General features: G+C 39.9%; 1 protein-coding gene across 2 annotated transcripts in view; it reads right to left on the bottom strand.

Annotated features, from left to right (window-relative positions):
• LOC134790413 (uncharacterized) overlaps positions 1-13,836 on the bottom strand; it is a 38,874-nt gene extending 25,038 nt beyond the window's left edge. Inside the window, exon 1 of one of the 2 annotated variants that reach the window (XM_063761179.1) lies at positions 13,543-13,836. The gene's annotated coding sequence lies outside the window, so the exon portion shown is untranslated. The remainder of the gene's footprint in view (positions 1-13,542) is intronic. The other variant, XM_063761180.1, reaches the window with a different exon arrangement.
• Positions 13,837-19,315: the final 5,479 nt, after the last annotated feature.

The raw sequence follows: 19,315 nt of genomic DNA, 5'->3' as shown, positions 1-19,315 counted from the left end.
ATATAAGGTATTATTATTTGTAGTCAACTATGTAACTTACTTCAGGAACATAGTTTTTTAGGCGGCTAAACTTAAAACTTCTCTATCGTAAAGTTGCTCATTTCACAACATTATTTTCAAAAAATCATATCTCTGTAACTACGCAACCTAGAAGGTTGATCTTTTGTGTTATCGATAGCTTATTTATTGTAGATTACTGGGGTATGCATAACTCCATATCCGCCATAAGGTACCTTTGACCGTGGGACGTCACATATGTATATAGAGTATAATCTAAAATAACAGACATGTATTTATTTAGCTGCTTAAACTCAACTTATTGGGAGATAAATTGTCCTCCAAAGTACCTACTGAAAAGTGACCAAACCCTCTAATTTTTTTGTGTGATGACACAGATATTTGTTCCTGAGTCATGGTTGTTTTTCTATGTAGTATTTAAATATCATATATATCGTTGTCTAAGTACCCACAACACAAGCCTTCTTGAGCTTCCCATGGGGCTTATATAGTCAATTTGTGTAAAAATGCCGCATAATATTTATATTTAAAAAGTGTGTAAATATTGAAGTTTTTGTTCGTGAGATGCGCGCCAATCACCAAGACGGTCGTCAAGTTCATATTATTAAATCTTTTGATAACAAAACCGGTTCAAAACCATAACTAATTTTGAAATTAGGTTCGACCTCCCGTATATCATTTTGTGGTCGCTAAAGACACTATAGTCACCTGTCTCTGAGATTGCATAAACAAGAGCTTTTGCGTCGAAATCGATGACATTTAAATAATTTAAACTAGTTCGTACGGTTGACGACTGTTTTGCCTATCCATGTGGAGAAATACCAATGTAGCAGGCAATGTAATCTTGCATTGAGATTATTTCAGAGACTGCAGTAAGTTCGGGTATGTTTAGAGGTTTTTACCCTGTAGGAGGCTTAAGACGAAAGTGGAGGACCCGCGCGAAATCGGCTTTTCATACAAACGTATCTCGTACCTTCGGTTTCGGTTTCGGCAAAAAAACATGTGTCGGTCGGACACTACTTTTCATACAAACGCAATCTTCATTTTCCTCTCTGGATATTAATATTATTGAAATTTGACATTTGACACAATTTGTTGTATATCAATCAACCACGGCTACAATGCTCCTACGTTTATTTTTTTTTAATTAAACGTAGGAGCATTGTAGCATTTAGCAGGAGAGTTAGGAGCATTTAAAAATTTGTATGAAATCTGTTTTTTGCTCCTAATTTTTACCATAATCAAAATATCGAAAAAACTCAAACATAGGGGCATAGCTATGGTTTACATACCTACGTCCAATTATGTAAAAATATTTATATAATATATAATAATGTCAATATCCAGAGAGGAAAATGGGGACTACGTTTGTATGGAGAAACTGCAGTCCCCTTTCTTAACGAAATTTCGATTTTCGTTTTTCGTGGTTAAAAATGTGGACTCAACTGAAATATCGCTCTCAAAACTCATAATGGTCGTACCATTGTAAATTAGTAAGGTAGCGAAATATTAAGTATTTGAGGTGATCTTAGGACTTACCATAGGTACGGCAAACGTGTTTGTCCTAGGCTCATTCTAATTCGGCATCAATAAGTAAGAATTTTCAAATGTGTAGGTCAGACGAGGGTAAGCTATTAATACCTAGCTCCACCGTCACACTGTCGGGGATTTGCAAAGAATGAAAAAGCACTGCGTTAATTCGAAAACTGCTAAAATGACTTAGGAATATATAGTAAGTTACGCTGTTTTCGAACTGGCCACGTTAAATGAAGTGAGACGAGCCGCGGAGGCTACTCTTTGAATACATCTTCATTTGACACCGGACATTGTCTCGTTTTGCGACAGATGAAGATTTTAGTTTCATGCTTTAGCTGTTTCAACATAATGTATTAGTAAAAAATATGTACCTACCTAATTATTAATATATTTCCTGCTCCCTTAAGAGGAAAGGTGACGGCCGCTTCTCCATACAAACGTAGCTCCCATTTTCCTCTCAGGAAATTGACATTTTGCATAACTTGATGTACTTATATTAACCATAGCTAACGTAGGGGACGTTTGACTTTTTTATTTTTTTTTATTATTGTAAAAAATAGGGGCGAAAAACAGATTTCATACAAATTTTTAAATGGTCCTAAAAACTTTTATAATTAATAACAAATTCGAAAAAAAAAACATAGTTGTGGTTGATATACAACAAATGGTGTTAAAATATTTTCAATAACGTTAATATCAAGAACATAATAAATTATAAAAATAAGAAGTTAATCAACTATGCTTTATATGACATCCGCTTAGTATGACGTGTTTGTCACTTCCCTTTTATGTCATTATATGCGGATTATACTGTATATCTGTTCCACGGTAAACTTAGGTACATTTTATGTGTCTGTGTGTAAGACAATATAAATTATTATTCAAATAAAAAAATTGCAAAAAATTCTGGTGAGCGAAGCTTGTGGTAGTTAAATCGATGTGTCAATGTGATAAACAACTTCGGAAACATACCTAAACAATGTGCGACCGTACAGAACATTAGCGGCGTGTGTGAGTAGGCCGGTTTCATGGTTTAATTTCCAGGGCCCGTAGACAACAGGCCAATCGCTAACGCTCCGTAGCGAACAACTTGATATCAACTTTACTGTCACTGCCACACTACTTACATAATATGGAAGAGTGATAGAGAGACATAAAGCGATTCGATGGCGAAGCGCAAGCGATTGTCACCTTGGCTAGGCCGCCTCAATAGAAACTGCCCTGACCCAACATCCCGGATGACCACGCGCCACGCGCCAAAATGATAGAGAAAGCGGAAAGAATCATTTAATTTAACACTCCCGAAATAAAACACACTTGTTGGCAGTGTCCGGGCAATATAATTAAAACGCATTATCAATGTGTCTGTGTGTGCAAGGGTGCGCGCGTGTATGTAAACAAACAGAAGTGCAATCTGATAGCGATGAGGAGGCCTATTCCGAATTTCGATTGTTATTTCTTGTTATAAACGGTTATGGATATAATCTGTCGATCAACAGTGACATTCATTTATTGAGTTAGTGAGTGTGAGGTTGTTTGGAAGAGATCGCTTCTAAGACCGCCTGTTGTTACCTAGCTTTTAACTGTTTTTCATTTTCTGTGTATTTAACCGCACAATAAAGAATATTTACTTACTTGGGTGATTCTTAAATTGTGTCCAAAAAAATTTTTTATTCATAAACGTTTTAATTTTTCACATATTATTACATATATCAAAAGTACATACAAAAACCAATTTTTTTGATTCATATGGTCAAGCTTAATACCCTCAGGAAAGGTAAATAAAATGAGTACATAAACACGGTTGTGACAAAGTGTCCCTCAGTCGTGACATTTCGGCATTTTGGTAGCCGACTATATAGCTATTTTGATTTATATAGTTATTTTAACATAGCCTAAGTCACTCCTATGACTACGACAAACCTAATGACAGCTCAGACGTTGAAATCCGTCAAACTATAAAGGCTGTAGAGCGTGACAAAGAATTCGATACACATCATACATACATACAAGCGAAAAACATTTTTTTTGCTTTGGCAGTTGGGCAATAATAGCAAATGATCTGTAGCTAATAAAAATGCATTTCTGAAAAGTGCATGCCTCTAAATTAATCAAACGAATTAAGAATGACACGACCACGTGTCTATATGTCACGAACGTGGACTCAAAAGTCCGTGGCGGTGACAGATTTTTGAGGCCACGGTCGTGATAATTTGGAACATGTTCGATATTACATAAACATTTCCTTTGATTTTCCAAATGTTAAATAATTAGCTTAATCTGCAATGTATGAGGTATATATTATGTTACAAACAATAACGTGAAATTGCAACTTACTCGTAAAACTCTAACACGGCGGTGACGCGTTAAGGTTGACCGTTTTTTCAAATGAACACAAATAAATAATTTTCGACAAAACTTCTCCCTTCAGCCATTTGTAAACCTGACAACATTACAACACAGTGTTGCTGTTCTAAAAAAACTTTAATAAGGCTGTCAGCAGTAAAGATAATTTTCTACCGAGTACCGCATGTTTATATTACCACGCGCGGTGGTGAAAACTAATCACAAAATGTATGTTGTTTAAAATTATATAAAATCGTTATAAATCCATACAATTTTTAAACAGTGTTGTAGAACAAGGATTAGTGTTTTATATTTGATATAAATTGTTGCAAAATTACTTCATATTTAAAAAAGAAAAAACAAATAACACAAAATCTGGGGAAGTCACACTACACGGTCCGTGACATTTCGCACTTGTAATTATTTTTTATATGTTTCTAATACTCTTGAGGTTGGCCTAAAACTAGAGGTAAATTGCTAAGTATATTGATATAGTGTTTACTTATTTTCACAAAAATACATGCTATTCTTACGTGTTACACAAAAAATGCATAAGAATAAGAATTACCCACTTACATTTCTTGTTGAAGAAATCATCTTTTGAAAAAAGGCTTAAGGTAACATTCCATTTCTGACCGCAGCTGCACTACTGCTCCGACACGTTGATGTTAGGTAACATTCCATTTCTGACCGCAGCTGCACTACTAGTACGAACGCGTCGGTGTTATTGTCAATTTCCATAGTAAAATTAATGGTAGAGCTGCTGTCGTTGGAAATGGACTGTCACCTTTACTTACATCAAAGTAAATACCCTCCGAAGCAAACATAGGGAAAAAGTGGTTCCAGTCAAATCTCACGAAATTTTAGTATGATGTAAATTAAAGTCTCCTGGTTATTTTTGTATAAGGGCGCAACTCTCTAAGAAACTTTCAGGAATAATTAGGTTTTTCACTTCTCATGCTCAAAAAGTGCACCTTTATGCCGTGCGTAGACGACATAAAATCGCATTTTATGCTTTAGAGCATAAAAGTAAATTTTTCTTCTAAGACTAAGGTAATCGGTCTCAACAGCCAAACAGTTAAAACATATTGCACAATTTTACTGAGCAATAAAATTGTGTAGATGACAAAACTTGTTATATTATTTTATTTTTGCTACAATTTATTAGAAATCCGTATTTTCTGTCATTAAATTTAGTAAATCACATAAAATAGGTGTCGATTATCGTTCAAAAATGCTCCGAAATGTTTGACTTGGCAGAAAACCAAGCGTCTGAAACTCTGATCACATGTTGAAAATTAAAAAAAAAAATTAAAAAGTTAGTTGGCAGGAATTGGTTATGTATTATGTTCTTTCGCTTTACGACAATTCGTGGTGTAAATTGCCGTGAAAAATGTGTTTTATTTTCCTCGCAATCGAAGTGAAAAGCAGAATGTACAACAAGGGCATAAATGTCAATTTTTACCCTCGTCTACTATTTTGGTCTTCGCTTCGCTCAGACCGAAAAATTGCCTCGGGTAAAAAGGGGTCACTTTATGGCCTTGTTGTACAATCTACTATTTTTGACATTGGAAATGTCTTTTCGTTCGCTCCAGTATACGGTCCGATTTCACGAAAAAGTGCGATCCCCTTATATCTCGGAAAGTTGTGAAGATATGATATTAAAAAATAGGCTCAAAAGACGCATAATCACGAGAGCTGTAAGGTGCAAAAATAATTATTCGAGAAAGTCAAAAACAAAAAAAGTTATGGTCGAAATAGTGAAAATAAAATTCATTTTTTTCCGAATTTTTTATTTTGGTGCTCGATAATTTGGAAACGTAGAATGATATCAAAAATTTGAGAAAAACGGCTCTGGACAATTTAGTCAGCTACAATTTGAGCCTAAAACAAAGACGATCGGGTTAAGGGTTTGCCCTGTAGCCTAACCTTAAAATAGTCAGAACGCACTATTCGACAATCTATGCATTCTTGTGGTGGTGGAAATAGAAATAGAGGGAGAGGGAGAGGGAGAGGGAGAGGGAGAGGGAGAGGGAGAGGGAGAGGGAGAGGGAGAGGGAGAGGGAGAGGGAGAGGGAGAGGGAGAGGGAGAGGGAGAGGGAGAGGGAGAGGGAGAGGGAGAGGGAGAGGGAGAGGGAGAGGAGAGGGAGAGGGAGAGGGAGAGGGAGAGGGAGAGGGAGAGGGAGAGGGAGAGGGAGAGGGAGAGGGAGAGGAGAGGGAGAGGGAGAGGGAGAGGGAGAGGAGAGGGAGAGGGAGAGGGAGAGGGAGAGGGAGAGGGAGAGGGAGAGGGAGAGGGAGAGGGAGAGGGAGAGGGAGAGGGAGAGGGAGAGGGAGAGGGAGAGGGAGAGGGAGAGGGAGAGGGAGAGGGAGAGGGAGAGGGAGAGGGAGAGGGAGAGGGAGAGGGAGAGGGAGAGGGAGAGGGAGAGGGAGAGGGAGAGGGAGAGGGAGAGGGAGAGGAGAGGGAGAGGGAGAGGGAGAGGGAGAGGGAGAGGGAGAGGGAGAGGGAGAGGGAGAGGGAGAGGGAGAGGGAGAGGGAGAGGGAGAGGGAGAGGGAGAGGGAGAGGGAGAGGGAGAGGGAGAGGGAGAGGAGAGGGAGAGGGAGAGGGAGAGGGAGAGGGAGAGGGAGAGGGAGAGGGAGAGGGAGAGGGAGAGGGAGAGGGAGAGGGAGAGGGAGAGGGAGAGGGAGAGGGAGAGGGAGAGGGAGAGGGAGAGGGAGAGGGAGAGGGAGAGGGAGAGGGAGAGGGAGAGGGAGAGGGAGAGGGAGAGGGAGAGGGAGAGGGAGAGGGAGAGGGAGAGGGAGAGGGAGAGGGAGAGGGAGAGGGAGAGGGAGAGGGAGAGGGAGAGGGAGAGGGAGAGGGAGAGGGAGAGGAGAGGGAGAGGGAGAGGGAGAGGGAGAGGGAGAGGGAGAGGGAGAGGGAGAGGGAGAGGGAGAGGGAGAGGAGAGGAGAGGGAGAGGGAGAGGGAGAGGGAGAGGGAGAGGGAGAGGGAGAGGGAGAGGGAGAGGGAGAGGGAGAGGGAGAGGGAGAGGGAGAGGGAGAGGGAGAGGGAGAGGGAGAGGGAGAGGGAGAGGGAGAGGGAGAGGGAGAGGGAGAGGGAGAGGGAGAGGGAGAGGGAGAGGGAGAGGGAGAGGGAGAGGGAGAGGGAGAGGGAGAGGGAGAGGGAGAGGAGAGGGAGAGGGAGAGGGAGAGGGAGAGGGAGAGGGAGAGGGAGAGGGAGAGGGAGAGGGAGAGGGAGAGGGAGAGGGAGAGGGAGAGGGAGAGGGAGAGGAGAGGGAGAGGAGAGGGAGAGGGAGAGGGAGAGGGAGAGGGAGAGGGAGAGGGAGAGAGGGAGAGGGAGAGGGAGAGGGAGAGGGAGAGGGAGAGGGAGAGGGAGAGGGAGAGGGAGAGGGAGAGGAGAGGGAGAGGGAGAGGGAGAGGGAGAGGGAGAGGGAGAGGGAGAGGGAGAGGGAGAGGGAGAGGGAGAGGGAGAGGGAGAGGGAGAGGGAGAGGGAGAGGGAGAGGGAGAGGGAGAGGGAGAGGGAGAGGGAGAGGGAGAGGGAGAGGGAGAGGGAGAGGGAGAGGGAGAGGGAGAGGGAGAGGGAGAGGGAGAGGGAGAGGGAGAGGGAGAGGGAGAGGGAGAGGGAGAGGGAGAAACACAAAATAAAAACTTATACAGAGAAACATAACATAAACACACGCTGTTTTGGTCATCGGACTCGTCTCGATGAGCACTTAGGAGAGTAGTACCCAAGATAGAGCTGATGCTGAACCCTGGTTGTACCTAGCGGAACTCAGGTTTGGTGCAACATAGGCACACGCTGTTTTGGACACCCGATTCGTCATGATGAGCACATGGTAGAGCATTACCCAAGATAGCTGATGCTGAACCCTGGTAGTACCTATTGGAACTCAGGTTTGGTGCAACATAGACACAAACGCTGTTATGGTCATCTCTCGTCGCGTCAAACTGCTGTCAAGAAAATTTCATATCTTGCAGTAAATGGGCCGCTGCCGATCTTCGGCTTCGACTTCTCGAGTTGACTACGGATTTGCCGTGTAATAATTTTCTTGTACTTTGAACATTAATATATCCTGCTTATTAATCGAAAAATGAAATATGTACCTATGCTTATGCGCCACGGCGACAATTATTCAAACTTGGATACGCATGTGGAAATTTTGCAATTTGTTTGTTCACATGCGTTATGTCCAGGATACTTGTGTTAGTCTAAGAATAAAATAATTATCATTCAACGTTGTAGTTTTATTTTGTAACTTTTTCCTTATCCAGACTTTCTCGTCGCTCAGCTACAATATTTTTTCGAATTCCGTAGATTCATTTCCAATGTGCTTGATAGTCGTGTGAGGCACGAAATCTGTGAATTTTTGTTCTAATTCTGTGATGTCTTTCCTAAAATCGATACTTTGTGACACACACTGTCAGTTGCTGATGTTATGATTTACGAAAACTAGGTATGCTGCATATATTATCTAGTTTATTTCTGAAAATATACTTGTGATAGAGTACTGCCCATACAATAAAATAATCGAGAGTCATGAATCTACATCATACTAAAATTTAGTGAGATTTGACTGAAACCGCTTTTTGCCTACATGCGGGGTCCTTTATGATTTGGCCAATGTAAAAGGACAATTCCTTAGTTAGTGTGTGAGTCGCTTAAGCGTTGCAAATAACAAGGTGATCGCGTGACATTCATGATGTAACTTGTTTTGCTCGTTGTAGGCGCAAAATACACTCGTTTGATCTAATTATGAAGAGTGCAGAGACCTATTTTATAAAGCTACAAGTTACAATTTACAAGCGGAAGCCTCTTTCTAACCCTATGTGTTAGAACGAGACTTCCGCTTGTAAATTGTAACTTGTAGCTTTATAAAATAGGCCACAGTAAGTGTGTTGAAAATATGTCTGACAAGGACGCGGACGGTAAAATCTTATGTCAACAAATATTTTATTATTGATAAACATTTCATACGTAGCTTTTCTCACGTTATTTGTAAAAGAAAATATATTTAAGTAGACTCGACCGGGATAGCGGACATGGAAGAGAATAATCTCACACCTGAGGATGCCGAAGACCGGGCAAAGTGGAGAAGATGGGCAGGAAACCGGACCCTAACGCTAGGTTGAAGAAGAAGAGGAGACTCGACCGGGATATGGACCGTGATTACCTTTTGTATGTACCTCTCAATATTTCTTTCTTCAATTAGCCGTGAACAAGATGCATGTAACTGCGTTGTGCGTCGTAATATTGGGAGCTCGAAAACAATACCGACCGTCTAAAGCAGGGGTCTCCAAACATTTTATCTTTCGCGCGGGCCAACGTCGCGGGGGGGTGTCTGGTTGCTGCTGTTAGGGCTGAACTCCTGCCTGGCTTCCGCGGGCCGGACAGTTTGGGTGTCGGCGGGCCGGATTGGAACGCGTCGCGGGCCGGATTTGGCCCGCGGGCCGGGGTTTGGAAAAGCAGCGTCTAAAGGGGCCCACTGACTAACAGTCCGCCGGACGGTATCGGCCTGTCAGTTGTTCGGAACTGTCAAAATTTTGTTCTAACTGACAGGCCGATACCGTCCGGCGGACTGTTAATCAGTGGACCCCTTTACGCGGCCTTAAAATACTCATTCCGAATTAAAAATTAACAGTTATACAATAGCTCCAAAGTTCACTGCGCAAATGCTTGCCTGCGCATCTCATTTCATAGCCTTTAAATTGATCAATTGAACGTAAGATCTAGACGTCAAATTCTAAATATTGATTAATGGTTGCAATTATACTAAATATTAGACTAGTAATTTACATTACAACACTACAAGTACAAAGATGAGCTTTGCTTCAATGTCTTAGCGCCACTTGCACCATCCGACTAACCCGGGTTAACCGGTTAAACCGTTAACCCAGTGTCAAATTGTACTGGTAACCATGGTAAGTGCAGGTTTAACCGGTTAACTCCGGGTTAGTGGAATGGTGCAAGTTGCCATTAGACACATTTGGGTGAACAAATTGTGTGCCTTGATTACATTTTGCTTATCACAGTGACAATAGTATGAGGTCTCTAGCGACCACTAGCGACTTTCATATTGAATGTCACTGTGACAAGGTACGAAATGGATTATAAATTAATACTTTCGACCGTACCTTTTTTTTGGGCGGTGAAAAGAGCGTTTGAGGGAAAAGCTATAGGTCGCCGCCCGGTCGGCCGACCTAGGTATCGATGGGCGGATGTGGTGGACACTGATCTGCGCGAGCTCCGGATTGAAAACTGGCGAGAAATGGCACAGGACCGGGATCAGTGGCGAGCAGTCGTGTTGGAGGCCCAGACACACTTTGGGTCGCTGCGCCAGAGGAGTAAGTAAGTACCTTTTTAAATTAACTAAGTACTTAAGTATCTATGTTTTGGTAGTTATAAGCCCTTTCGATAATGGACGTTGCATATATGTTTGCATGCTTTCGATAATGCTATGCATGTAAGTAGACATTGTAAAAACATTCTTTAAACAAAGTGTGCTACTACGTGCTACTATTTTATTCTAGTTCATGAAGCAGAATAAATAGCAACAAAAAATAGTTGACACAAAAGAAACAGTTGTAACTTTTTGTGAGTTCGTGGCATTGAAATATTAATATCAGATCTGGGAGACCGAGCTTTGCTCGGAAAGCATATAAAAACTAAAAAATGCACGTTTTCTCAGAGATAAGACCTGCTAAGAGCTAGATTGATTTCTCGACCCAGAAAACACTTATATAGCAAATTTCATTGAAATAATGCCTAATGCCGCGCCACGATGTGACCCGACCGGATGGTACAAGTTCGATCGGTTAATCCGTGTACTTAATTCATCTCTTTTTTGTATTAGCTGTGTAAAATGTGTGTAATCAATTTTTCGGTTTATTTTATGTTTCTTTACTTATTTTTTTGTCTGTTACCTTCCGTGATTATTTCTCACTTGATGGTCTAATCGGAAGATCAGCGCTGGAAGTCGCCAGCAACATGCTGAGATGGGACCATTTCGTGACACTTTATTTTTCACTATGTTTTTTCAATGTATGTCTGTTGTCTGTGTGTTTACGAATAAAAAACTATTCTATTCTATTCTAAATCATTAGAGCTGTTTCCAAGATCCCCGAAATATATATTTTATATATAAACAAGAATTGCTCATTTAAAGGTATTAGTTTAGATTACTACGTATTGAACCGGCACAGAGAACCATATTTTGCGCCACGAGTTGGCGTCTTGACAACAAACCATAGAAGCGGCACAGTGTAAAAAGTAACAGTGGACCGACGCCTTTGATGTTTGCGTAAATGCCGACACGACACGGCACATAAACACAGTAGGGTAGTCAGACTTTTACACAACTGCCTAAAACCGAATATGAAACACGCCAGCACTGTAAGTAGTACCGAGCTATACTAACAATGGCGAAGTATGCAGCTCGGGTGCGCGCGACCCACCCCTCGCACCCCACACGATTGCTCTGACTAGACATTGTTTTATAGACTGTAGAAGCGGAGCGGGAATCTCGCGAATTGCGACTATTTCTTTGTTTAATATGGTTTCCAACTAATAATACTACTAATAATAACTCAATGGGTCGTGGTCATAGAAGGTAAGATCCTATAGAAGTGGTATACGCGTGCCTCCGTGAGGGACAAAACATACGCAATGCGACACTATGATTGGTCGAATTTATTTGTTGCCCACCATTATCCATACTAAATTTACGGTGGGAACAAATAAAATGTGAGACTGTCGGCTCGATTTGGAAAATGAATTAGATTTCTACTAGACTTCAACAAGTTACGATACGGATAATTTAAAGATATTTGTAAGATATTAGATATGTCAAATTTGACGTTTCCGCGATTCTGGAGGTCCTCTTGAACGATTTCGACAAGTTATGACTTAGATATCCAAGTCACATCTAGTCGATATCTAATGTAGATCTAGTTGATCTCTAAATCGTCTCAAGATCTTGTGATTATCTCGATCCGAATAGGCCTGTGTGACAAGGACAAAAAATAATAGCTCTTTCGCTGCTACTCCTACTGAAAGACACATAAGACTATCCTGTTCGGTCACTTCCCCCCACCTTCCATTCCAGATCCAGGTATATACTAGATTCATGGTCGTGGTCCATCTAAACGAGTAACGAGGAGCATGTCTTTGATATATATTATTTATATATTAATGCCATTGCCTACTGTAATCACTGTCAGCATGATTGACGGTCATTTAGACTGTGAGATGTTTTTCCAACTCTGGCGCCTTCCTATTGCGTAATTCGACAAAAACGCCACTTTTTCTAGCATATACATTACTTGTTTTAATTATGTATAATAATCAGACATCGTTAATTTTATAGCATTTTCGCTCCAGCAGAGTGGTGTTAACGGAATTGGTATAAACAATTAATTAGCGTTAATTACGTTAATTAATGTTAATTCACCATTTCTGTTGGAATTATCTATAAAATTTACGATGTCTGAATATAACAAACTGTCTGATAATAATCTGTTATACTATGTGTGTTTAATGATTTGTAGGTACGCCTTATTGATGCTTCATATTTATCATATCAATTGTAAGTACCTACTCGTATCTATTTATCTACAATCGTTTTTATAAAATGCTATAATTGTTTTGTTTTGATAACCTATGTTTGTATTAAATGAATGGCTAATGTAATGACGCTTTGTTTATACGAGAGCAGGGGTGCGAAACTCCTAGCTGACTTCGGCCAAACTCGGCTCCGCTCGGCTCAGGTTGCTCCGAGCAATTATTAGGGTTGACACAACTTGACGTCCCTTTGCGTGCACGACCACAGATAAGATAATGGCTTGAATTTTGACAACCCTAAATAGCCGAAAGGGATTGTGCCATATATTAGAAAGGGATAGCATGATTCGGTTTTGTAGGAAGTTTCCTTTCTGTACGGTGTACGGTAGTAGGTACTATTATTTATTATGTGACAAGAGGCAAACGCGAACAGATGAATCGCCTGATGGTTCTACACCCGCAACAGCAGAGAGATTATAAGTGCGTTGCCGGCCTTTAGGATGGGAGTACCTACGTTCTTTTCTTGTTTTTAATACCACAGGCGACAGTTCATTCCACAGTTTAGATGTGCGAGGCTGAAAGTTTCTGGTGAAGCTACAGATATAGAGAAAAAAATACATAGAGTGCTCACTCCATACATCAGTTTTAGTACTAAATCGACAGTTGACATCTAGCATCGAGTAGCGGAATTATCAGTACTAGCTGCTACTTGACAATAGATGTTCCGACGACCGAAAATTTTAATGCTCAACAATTTTCAGCTAATATTATAACCACATTAACCGGAAGTCTATTTTCAACTAATTCTGCTTTTACTATTAGTTGTAAATTGTTGTTCAATACAATTTTCGTGAGTCGGAACACTAGAGACATCTAGTATCAAGTAGCGGTACTGATAATTCCGCTACTCGATGCTAGATGTCGACTACGAAAATAATAGTCGTTTTGGTACCAAAACTGATGAATGGAGTGAGCACTCTATACTATATTTCTCTATGCTACAGATGAGAACTGCCAAGTGCCAACCATTTAAGTGGTATGGAAATGTACCGGCGTGGTGGGAATATGAAATTATAGTTTGGACTTACCGTGGGAGAATTCTCTGCAAATTCCGTTTTTATCAAATAGTGCTACACTTCACTGTTTTATCCATGTAACACTAGTATTCCTTTCCATATAAATTTTGTTCCACACTGTAAATCCAGCTCACTTTAACTCACAAGTATCGTTGGATATGCACAGATATGCATAACAAGTCAATGTATTTCACCTTTTGTTACACAACACGTGTTTATATGTATACTCGGTTAACAAGCTATTTATCATTCAACTCAGGGTCACATAGATTGCTAATTATCTCGCTGTCTGTTCCCACGAGAGAGCTGCACTAGAAACAAAAAATTACCTTCACTCTTGTTGTTTATATAAGTTTATATTTCACGTAATTCTTGATGTTTCTTGTCATTTCCATTCGTTATAAATATTACTAATAAACGCGCAATCTGGGGAGGTTTTTAGACAAAAAGAGTTATTTTATTTGATGTTGATGTAAGATTGTTATCATTATCAATAAATAAACGCGAGCGAAATGCATTGAGGAAAAAAACTATAGGTAAGTATATAAGGTATATTAATATCAAATTATTAGGTATAGGTATTAATATAAATTTTACGAAAATGTAAAACTCATAAACCGCTGACTATATTCAATCCACATACTTACTTGAATAACCAAAAAAAGTTATTTAACTTCCAAATAAATTGTCAGATTATTTAAATTTGAATTTTATCTGGGTTAATTAAATACAGTTTTCAACGTTATGCTACACTTTGCGAGGTAAATGTGTGGGAAATATTGAATAATTTAACTACATGATCACTACTAAAATCGCGATACAAATGGCAGTATTACCCAATCGACAAATTTGGTCCCAAAGTAAAAATAATATTCAGCGTGACATGACCTACACCTTGTAAAATACGATAAAACGTAAAAACCGGAGTAGAGCGCATAGGCACCGTTCATTGCCGCCACTTTACGAGTACGACTACAAATTTAATAGTTGTTTACTGCGTGACTCACGACGGCTACGACACGTCCACGCGCGCGCGGCGCCAACAAATACTGGCTGGCACAATAACACATGTGTCGCAATCGCGAGATTGTACGATTGTGCGCATCTCGCGACCCTAGGTTCTGAACGTTCAGTTAATTTCCACATTTCCTTTGATCTTTGTGTCTTTGGATTGGTGTCTAAGTCTTACTGACGTCAAGTATTTGCCTGGGAATTCTCGATTTTACTGGACAACATGAAATCAAATTTTGATCGTTTAGATACCGCTTCGAGCCTAAACTGGCTGAGCTTTTAAGGTGCTTCATAGACTTCATAGTCCGATCCGCGTAGGGCCGAAGGCCCGAGGCGTCCCACAGGTGTGTGCTCCGCGGAAGTTGGAGCTTAAACACGACACGACGCAATAGTAAGTGTCTTGTTAAGCTCAACGGGTGAGCGTACGGCTACCTATGTGCAACCTTACAGGCCTATTCGGATTTCGAGATAATCACAAGATCTTGAGACGATTTAGAGATCAACTAGATCTACATTAGATATTGACTAGATGTGACTTGGATATCTAAGTCATAACTTGTCGAAATCGTTCAAGAGGACCTCCAGAATCGCGGAAACGTCAAAGACATATCTATCTTACAAATATCTTTAAATTATCCGTATCGTAACTTGTTGAAGTCTAGTAGAAATCTAATTCATTTCACGAATCGAGCGAATATATCCGTATAGGGGTCTGATTCGAGTGTTATGTCACAGTGTAAAAAGTATACAGTGGACTGAAGACTTTGACGGGTACCGAGCTACTAACAATGGCGAATGTACGCAGCTCGGGTGCGCGTGGTCCACCCCACGCTCCTCGCACCCCGCACGATTGGCCTGTCTAGACGGCTTCGTTGAACTACTGTATTGTTCTATAGACTGTGGTTAAGTTAATACCATTTTTATACATAATAATATACATAGTAATATTATCTTCAATCATAACCCGGCCAGTCACCCGCCGGCTAAGGTCGGTCGGTCGCATGAAGCGGTTTCGGCTTCCATTACATAAACATTATTGTACGTATTCAATTCACATAATGGAAATATTGGTAATCAATCGATTACGCGGGGATTTCCCTTGCATGACAATGAAATAATAGATGAATGAAAATGCACACGTTCATTGTGAATTTCCTTATCTACAAACGATCACAGCTAAGCGGCTACAATACGAACGTCCACTGCTTAACGGTGATCCCCCATCTCGCATAGCAACCGTAAGAGCAATTGAAATAGTTAATTAATGTGAATAACGGGTCTAACGCAATTAAATTTAATTATTTTACCTCTACGTCCACTACACGCACCACGAGCCGTAAACGCGAGATTTTAAAGTGTTACATTGGAATAGTTTTTTGTTCTACAAGGAGGTAAAGTTGTTTTTTACCCCTCGGTTATATTTATTGATACCCGAGCAAGCGAAAAATTCTAAAATTGGTAATTAGTGGTTTGAAAAGTGGAAATTTGAGCGTTGCTAGGATTTCGAGGCACGAAGGTTAAACAATCTTTGCCACTGAGGGAAATATTTTTTTTAACAAACTTATTGTGGTACATATTTAATTTCTTACAATACATACCTATTTAATGAAATATTTTGATTTATTCCCTAGCTGCTTTACCTAGTACGTAAATAGTTTTTTATTTTTTATTAGCCTATGTGTGTGTCCCACTGCTGGGCAAAGGCCTCCCCTCTCCCTTTCCAATCCTCCCTGTGCTGAGCAAGATCCCGCCAATCCCGCTGGAATGCATCCAAGTCGTCCCGCCATCTCTTTCTCGGTCTGCCTCTGCCTCGACTACCCTGGGGATGCCAGCTAGTGGCTATTTAGGCCCATCTGTCATCATGCATCCGGCAGACATGTACAGCCCCCCCCAGCCCAGCCGGCTGGACATGTCTGCTGGACGTAAATAGTACCTATAGAAAATCCTTACGAAGAATTTTCATGATTTTATTTTGCTCTTGACTAGTGACTATATTTACAATAGGTGAAAATTATATTATTATATTTGCTACAAAAGCATTATTTATTTGTAGGTACTATAAACACTACCACTTCCAATACTACTTGCCTGATAAATTCATTCACAAGTCATGAATCTATCAGCAAGTCATATTTAACTCGCTAATATGGCGTCCGTCTCTGAGAATATGAATTAATTATATAATCGTATAATCACGTAGGTACGATGTCCGCGCATTAATTGGCAATAAACCTATTTATATGATAATATGTACTACGTGTGACGGCTAACATATGAGCATAATCGTGCGTAAGCACAGTTTGCTTTTAAGGCAATTACAAAAAAAAAACCTATTAGCTATATAAGTAACTATTAAACATTGAAGTTTTTCACATTAAAGCATGTTAGTAGAATGTAATACAACATATATAACCCTTGTACAGTCAAAAATTGACACAGTGATTGATAATCAATATGAAAGACGCTATTAGGGACCTCATACTATTCAGATCAGATAAGGATTATCATTTTTAGGGTTCCGTACCCAAAGGGTAAAACGGGACCCTATTACTAAGACTTCGCTGTCCGTCCGTCCGTCCGTCCGTCCGTCTGTCTGTCATCAGGCTGTATCTCACGTGATAGCTAGACAGTTGAAATTTTCACAGATGATGTATTTCTGTTGCCGCTATAACAACAAATACTAAAAACAGAATAAAATAAAGATTTAAATGGGGCTCCCATACAACAAACGTGATTTTTGACCAAAGTTAAGCAACGTCGGGCGTGGTCAGTACTTGGATGGGTGACCGTTTTTTTTTGCATTTTTTACCGTTTTTTTTTGCATTATGGTACGGAACCCTTGGTGCGCGAGTCCGACTCGCACTTGCCCGGTTTTTATACGTCATATTTTGTATCAAGAACAGAATTGGACGGATTACGGAATTTATATTGTGATCTTAATAGCAAGCCCCAAGAACTATAAATATGCCACCACAGAATAGACGGAATGCCAGATCGCGGTCAAAAGTATCTATCACACAGGCCTATTCGGATTTCGAGATAATCACAAGATCTACAGACGATTTAGAGATCAACTAGATCTACATTAGATATCGACTAGATGTGACTTGGATATCTAAGTCATAACTTGTCGAAATCGTTCAAGAGGACCTCCAGAATCGCGGAAACGTCAAATTTGACATATCTGTCTTACAAATATCTTTAAATTATCCATATCGTAACTTGTTGAAGTCTAGTAGAAATCTAATTCATTTTCCGAATCGAGCCGACAATCTAATTGTTGGACATATACGAGACCAACTACAAAGTTATTTCCCTACATTTTAAATTGGCACATCGCTGGACCAATATTACAGGGTTCTATGTTACAATTTCAAGATAGTTGAAATTCAGCTTAATGTCACTATGAAAATGTTCAAACAGTTCGATAAAAGTGAAACATAGAACCCTGTAATATTGGGCCAGCGACATGTCATGACAAATCTCAAAAACGGTTAGAAGTGTTGTGAATAACGCTTATTTTTTAGGCTTAAAGACTCGAGCCCTTAAAACTCGTAAGTCTTGAAGACTCGACTATATTTGAGAATTGTATTTATTTATTTTACACGACCGTATGTAAGAAATTGTCTTTGCCGCCTTTGAGGCGTTAAGCCTCGAGAGTCTTAAGGGTTCGAGTCTTTAATCCTCGAAATTAGCGTTATTCACAACACTTTAGAAATATTAGCATGATTAATACGTGAAAAATAAAGCACGTAGCCTGAACAATTCCCAGTTTGCGTAAAAGTCTTTCGTTCTGTTCCACCCAATATATTTTTGATTAGATAGTGTTAGAAAATTTTGACGCGTATTCTGATCCGCATCTTTTGATGCTCACTGTACCTGAGTGTGAGTATTTTATAGAAAAGGCGTAGGTATTTAAAAGACTTCTTAGTAGGTAAACCGGATTCTCATTTCTCAGTAGATACCTCAACCACAAGTTATACATATTTATATGAAACGTTCTCTTTACTAATTATAAAACACTACACTATTATAATTATATTAATTATGTACCTACACACAGGTAATATTGTGATCGGAATCAAACATGATTTATTTCTGAAACGTTACATTTAAGTAACACCATTCTACCCTACCATCCGTTCACTGCCTACCACACATTTAGGTATTTAGGTATACTTAACGAAAAAAAAACAGATCAGGAAGGCCTGCAAACTTTTTAATGAATATGATGGTGGGTATTTAACAGCGACGGAATATATATAGACGAAGCTTCCAGTACATTATTGACTTCATATGACTGACACTTATCTGACACATGTAACTGAAAATTATCCCTTTTCCATAAAATATACCCCGCTACTAAAAAAAGTTGTAATTGGTCAAAAAAAAGTTACATAACTAAAAAAATCTTGCGCTCTGTAGAGTTGAGTAGCTAGCGACACAATTCCCGTGGGGTCATTTTTGAGCACTATAGCTCGTTTTTTTTAGCATTAGAGTAAAGGTAAACAATCTTGATATGTTTTTTAATTGAAAAACACGTTTAAAATAAGTCACGGCAAATATGTAACAATTATGAATCTAGTACAATCACTTATATACTTCTGTACGGTTACCATCAGTTTGTCACTGACATAAACGCCGTCGAGAACGTAATTTACTTTCTATACATCCCGTTTGCACTAATATGCGAGTGCGAGCGAGATGTATAGAAAGTAAATTACGTTCTCGGCGGCGTTTATGTCAGTGACAAACTGATGGTAAGTTGGTAACC

Source organism: Cydia splendana, chromosome 5 (genome assembly GCF_910591565.1).
Source record: "Cydia splendana chromosome 5, ilCydSple1.2, whole genome shotgun sequence".
Lineage (NCBI taxonomy): Eukaryota > Metazoa > Arthropoda > Insecta > Lepidoptera > Tortricidae > Cydia > Cydia splendana.
Note: the sequence above shows the minus strand (reverse complement) of the source record. Positions and strands in the feature narration are given on the sequence as shown.